This window comes from Brienomyrus brachyistius, chromosome 5 (assembly GCF_023856365.1).
Source record: "Brienomyrus brachyistius isolate T26 chromosome 5, BBRACH_0.4, whole genome shotgun sequence".
NCBI classification, from domain to species: Eukaryota; Metazoa; Chordata; class Actinopteri; order Osteoglossiformes; family Mormyridae; genus Brienomyrus; species Brienomyrus brachyistius.
Window position 1 is genome coordinate 38140 of NC_064537.1, and position 6415 is coordinate 44554.

A 6415-nucleotide genomic window follows, 5' to 3' on the forward strand; every position below is an offset into this window, starting at 1 on the left:
AAAGAAAAAGACTTTAAATGGACAGACAAAGGGTTTAGATACTTGGGTGTTACTATTACTTCAAATATCTCACAGCTATTTGGTGCAAACTATGAAAAGCTGATAGATGAAATTAAGAAGGTCTAAATAGATTGGAGATTCTACCCTTGACTCTTATTGGGAGGATAGAAACAGTCAGAATGTACGTATTGCTAAGACTGCTGTTCCTATTCTGGTCACTTCCAGTTAGGGTTCCCAGCTCCGCATTTAAAATGCTAGATAAAAGTAAATCAAAGTTTTCATGGCAAAAAAAACAAGAATTAAATATAAAACACTTATCTTCCCCAAAAATAAAAGTAGATTAAACTTCCCAGATCTAAGTAACTATTATTGGGCAGCTCAACTTAGAGCTCTTATAGTGTGGATTACTAAAGAGAAGGATACGATCTGGGCAGATATGGAGCAAAGGTCCTGCCCTAATGTACCCTTAGAAACACCGCCCTTCTTGACACAAACAGTACTGTAGCGGAGACTGCTGTTACAATCCCTATCCCAAGTTGCTGGGTCTGATTTCTAGTCATGTATATGCCGGAGTGCCGGCCAGAACACCACTTAAGGCCCATGGATCCTGATGAATGTTTCTTATTTTAATTCCAGTGCAACATCCTTTCTCCAGGCCTCACATACACAGGTGCTGATGTAGGTGCTTGGGTGTGTATGGGTGTGTGAAAGGAGGAGTGTGTGTGGTCTAAACGAAACAATGGTATATGGTAAGTGTACACGCAGCAACTGCCCATAAATTGTCTGCTTACAACCATACCTGGACATAGCAATCTCTCTGTTACAATCGAACCTGCACGCTAAACTTAATTATACTAACACAGTATTGCACTGTATAATATGCCCCACGTTATGTAAGGAATAATTGACGACGGGCCGTTGAATTATTAGAAAATAATGCACACCCGAGGTGGTAATGCGGCCACGATGCGAAGCGGAGTGGCCGTTACACCTCGGGTGTGCATTATTTTCTAATAATTCAACGGTCCGGAGTCAATTATTCTGCTTATACTACGGTTGCCACACCTCAAGCAAACACAAACTCTCTGTGTTTCTCTCGCTCTCTTTCTAATAACTTCATTATTAACTGCATTAGTCTGCTATCAACGGCTGAAGCCTCCATTGCCAGCTTTAAAATGACATTTTGGAACTAGCAAAAGAGTCGTTGGATGAGATGCGGAAGAAATAATCCTACTCACAATAGCGATTTAAGTAGAAAAACCGGACGAATCCCTTGAAATATATCATCTGATCGATGTCTTGAGGTGTGGCAACCGTAGTATAAGCGGAATAATTGACTCCGGACCGTTGAATTATTAAAAAAATGCACACCCGAGGTGTAACGGCCACTCCTCTTCGCGTCGTGGCCGCATCACCACCTCGGGTGTGCATTATTTTTTAATAATTCAACGGCCCGTCGTCAATTATTCCTTACATAACAAAACGAGTGCTTACAGTTAGATAACCACTTCTATATTAAGGCGCAAATACAAAGCTACCTAAACTCAATATTTCTCTTACCTTTTACTCATTTACGCACACCAACATTAGAGGACGGGATCTTATGGTTAGGGGAAGGGGCTTTGGGGTTAGAGGATGGGATCTTCTGGTTAGGGAAAAGGGTTTTAGGATTAGGCTTGGAGAAAGGAAGGTGTTTAGGGTTAGGATTAAGGTTTGGGTTGAGGTTAGGGGTCCCATTAAGGGTTAAAATAGGGGTAGGGGGTCCCACTTTAGGGGTTACACCGCCCCAGGAATGGTTAGGGAATAATAAGAGGAAATAAAGGGAAATGAAAAAGCAAGCAAAGAAAAAAGTAAGGGGGGGGGGGGGGAGTCTTTTCCTGACCACCTTAGCTTTCAAAAAGGAGTCAAGAATTTCAAACTTCAACAATTTTGAGTTTGTCTTTTAATATACTCCTGGATTGCCTTTCTTCCTTCTGTTGTAGATTGTATAAGCGTGAAGAGGAGGAACGAGGAAGGAAATACCAACCCTGTAAACTAACCCCATCCAAATTAAGCAGAACTAAAATCCTTAGACTAAAACCGTTATGCCCCATAGATCCCATCCCTCCCCCCATCAAAAAGTCAATTAAAAATTAGATAAATGCATAGGTGAGTAAAATACCTAAATAAATAAATAAAGACAATAAATAATAATATAAGTTAAAACAAATTGCTGGACTAAAATAAATCAATGTAAAAACTAAGCGGCCTAGGAGAGCAAACATTAAAATTAGTATAACACACCATCCATATTTAAAACAAGTGCTATCGTAAGATAGGAAGTGCTTATTGTCAGTCAGTTAATAGATGTTACAATTAATAATACTAAGTGCATCTCATACATATGCATTATTGCATAAAACCACACATTAATATCACTAGTTGAGTTATAGAATCCAATTGACTGCCCATATTATCTGTAACCCAGGAGACCAACTACCGTATATTGACTAGTTATGTTTCTAATCCCTCATAATACACCTCTTCTAGCTATGTTACAAAAAAAATTTACTTATAGATTTTTATGGCACTCACTTCATTGGAACCATCTTGGAAAGAGCTTTTCAACAGTAAAAAAAAATATTTTTCTAGGCCAAATATTAATGATTTTATGAAGTTTTAAGTAGTGAAAAATAGCCATTGATTCGGCCATTGAAAAACAATAGTTTTTGTACTTGACTGATCTGATTCTTGGACGCTTTACTTCAAAATGCTCTAACTTGCTTAATTCTTATCCAAATTGCACAACTGAGGTACCATTGGGCAGCTTATGAGTAGGACAATAGAGTATTTTGACATTGTATTAACCCAAATTAACCCCTTCCTTTCTAATGACAGTATGATTTGAGAGAATCTTCAAGGTTGATGAGGCATTGAGCAGATGGTTACCACACAAGGATACTACTCTATATCCATGAAATTCCATGCTTCTTTATTAATGTAAGAGTTACATCTCATTTCTAAGGAAAAGAGAATAATTAAAGCTTAAAAAGTACTCATTAACCTTTAAAGAGTGGAAAGAAATCACATTTTAGACATTTGATCGAGATCTAAATTATGATTCTGGGTGAGGTAAATAATGTTGTGGTTAAACTAATATTAAATGTCCTTGGGGTGCTTTATTTCTGCCTGGATGGTTGGCCTTTTTCCAGGATTTTCGTCCGCCATGATGGATTCTGATCGGACCACCAGTCCTTTCAGTCCCTAAAACAGTACCTTTTGGACTTGTATTGTTCATGAAACTTTGTCAGTCTATAGTTTAAACAAAGTATAAAATGTCACCTTACCTTGGGATAGTGTCAAACACCGTTCAAGAGTTAGAACCGGCCAAATACGAGACAAATTTTCAGTATATGCGAATCAATGGAAATTGTTGACAGATGTGAAAAATTCGAAAACGATGTTGTAGATGGGCATTTCCTCTATGCCATAGCAGGGATTCCCTGGGAAATCCGCCTCAAACAACTAATAGAAAGTACGCTTTCTCGGAGACACTAATAGGTAAGACGAAACCTCGTTAGCAGGAAACCTGGAGAAAAATCGCTCCCACTGAACACAGTGATTGTAACATTGCATCCTCTTCGCTCCAGGACTTGAAAATTCTGTTTGCTGTGTCCTTGGTCCAATGGACTGGGTTTCTAGGGTCCACTTTGAATTGCACACTATGTATTGTCATTAGCGGCGCCCCATGGTCTATGATATAGTCATTTATTAATGCTAACATATCTTCTTGTTTTGGTAATAAATCTGAAAATTGGATAAGAGGTGTGTAGACACTGGCCTTAGGAAAAACCCTGTTGGCTGTCTTCCAGAGATCCTATAGTTTCATGGCTGTTTTTTTGGATGCTGATCCCGGTTGTTGATCCCTACTGTCAGAACTACTATATCTACTAATGGCTGGGGAGGTAATTTCTGCAAGATCTGTGAAATGTTTCTAAAAGTTGCTCCCAGAAAACTGTCAACCTGAACCATAGGGTTTAATATTTGGGAAATTTGGCCCAGATTGGCATTACCAATAAAAACTGTTGGTTTGTGGACCTTCAGCGACCACTCTACTTTTTTATCCGTACTTTGATGTCTGTGTGGTCGTCCCTTATTTGGCTTCCTAAGGTCCACAAAGTCCTCCTTTGATGAAGTAGAGGAGGCACCATCTGTACTATCCCTGTTGGGAAGTTTGGGATTTGCAACCTATGGTCCCTGCTGCTGTTTGTATAGGGGAAGACTCAGGTTGGGCTATAGGTGGGAGATGCATTCCCTGCCCTTTCATCATTTTGTCTCCCTTATCCGGAGCTCTACCCTCTAGAGTATTTGGTTCAGGTTGAGAGATTAGTTAATCACCTTATCACTTTGACTATGGAAAGTACGATGAATCTGTGCCATAGTCCCAATTTGTTTTGGGCATGTAATGCCCCTGTTGCTGGGGGCTCCACCTTGTGGTGCTTCCGGGAACTGTAGTTCCCCATCCCCCTCCCTGCACAGGTGAACTCTACTGATCTCATAAGGACTAGTTATTGTAGATACATTAATCATGGATGGTAACCTTGGTAGCATTAGATTGTTGCTTTTGCTGTGTTTTGGCCAAAATGGTGCCTTTGGTTTTATCTAAAACTTCCATTTACGACACGATTCTTATATCTACTTTTGGCCCATTTACTGGCTACCTCCCATTCCCTTGGTTTAAACTGATCTATGGTATCTAAAAGCAAATGCCTGCCCTGTATATAATATTCTTGTAGTATATGCATGTTGGTATCCATGTATCTATCCATGAACAAGAATTTGCCATTATTTTAGTTGCTGTGCTGTTTGTAGAAACAGCTGTTTTTATGAAGTGTGTAAGTTTGATAAATTGTTTCATCATGCCTGCTGAGAGCACATTGCTTACCAATGACCCCTCCACAGTCATCAAGTGGTGTGAAATTTGTATCAGTTTAAAATAAGTTTTGGTGGTTTGTTTGTCCAGGCCTATTGGTGCTGTAATGGTTACATGATTGGTGGTTTCCCTGCCCCTGAGATAGGCAGTACAGCCATTCTCTACTAAAGTCATTATTCCAAACTAATCTGTTAATATACTGCAATGAAATTGCTATCCCACCTTCCATCCAACGTAGATTCAGCCCAGATGGATGTCTCCTGGGATGTCCTGTTCTCCCTAGGAAAGAAATGCTGGAAGGCCTTGGCTTCGGCCTAGGCCCGTTTTTAGGCCTTCTCCTTGAACTTGGAAGTTCCTTATTGCCTTCGGAGAGAAGCAAAACCCTTCCGGATCCTCAGGTGAGTTTTACTCAGTCCAAGTAGTCCAGACAATCCCTTAGTACTCCACCGTGTCCTTAGGCGTTGAAGTGGTATGTATTTTGTAGTCCCTTGGCTGTGTTTGCTAGGCTTCTCCAGATTAGTTTGAAATAGTTCTTTTTATTTTAAAATGAATACTTTATTAAGAAGAAAAAAAAATGGCTACACTATTCATAAAAGCGCTTTTTAAATCTCGTAAGTTAGAAGTCCCATTTCACATCCCTGATGCTTCCTCAGGGGACTAACATAACACAGTGGAAACCAAACCATTACATACTGTGAAACTGAGGCTGTTGTGATGTCAGCAACATGTGACCCCAGATTGACTAATGGTGGTGTCTTGCTTCCCACCCCCATGCTCTCCCGCCCCCTCCCCTTCACCTTCCCCTGGTCGTCCTACTCCTTTGTTACTATGCATAAAAAGATTTGATTTGTACTGGAATAGTGGCTCTGGCAAGGTTAGGTTAGGGATATTGTTAAAGTTTAAAAGACAACACTATATATGGCAACACTATATAGAATGTCCTCCTGAGTCTCTTAGCATTTTCTAAGGCAGATTTTAATCTGGTAGCCTTTTAATGGGAGCTGCGTTAAAAGCAGTGAACGGTGACAGCGATGATGACGATGACGGCTGCCTAAATGGCTACATCCTGCTACACCCTGGGAAGTAAGTAAAAGGCAGGCAATGGTAAAAAGGTTATTTATATTTATATTTATTTTTTTGTTTTATTTTTCTTATCAAACTGATTTCAATGATCATGCCCCCTAGTGGTCAGTATAAATTATTCAAACTGGAGGGTTTTTTTCAGGTAAGTATTGGGATCTACCTTGGATAATCATAAAAGGTAAGTGTAAAATGGCCATAATTTGGAGCAAAGCGTATATTTAGGGTTAAGGTTCAGGTAAGTATTGGTGGTCAGGGTTAGAGTAAGGGGTGGGGGTAAAAGTAAGGGGTGAAATTATGGTTAAGAATAGGTCTTAGGGTTAGGATAAGGGGTATGGGGTAAGGGATCCTAGGGTTAGGGAAAGGGGCCTTAGGGTTTGAGGACGGGATCTTATGGTTAGGGGAAGGGGTCTTAGGATTAGG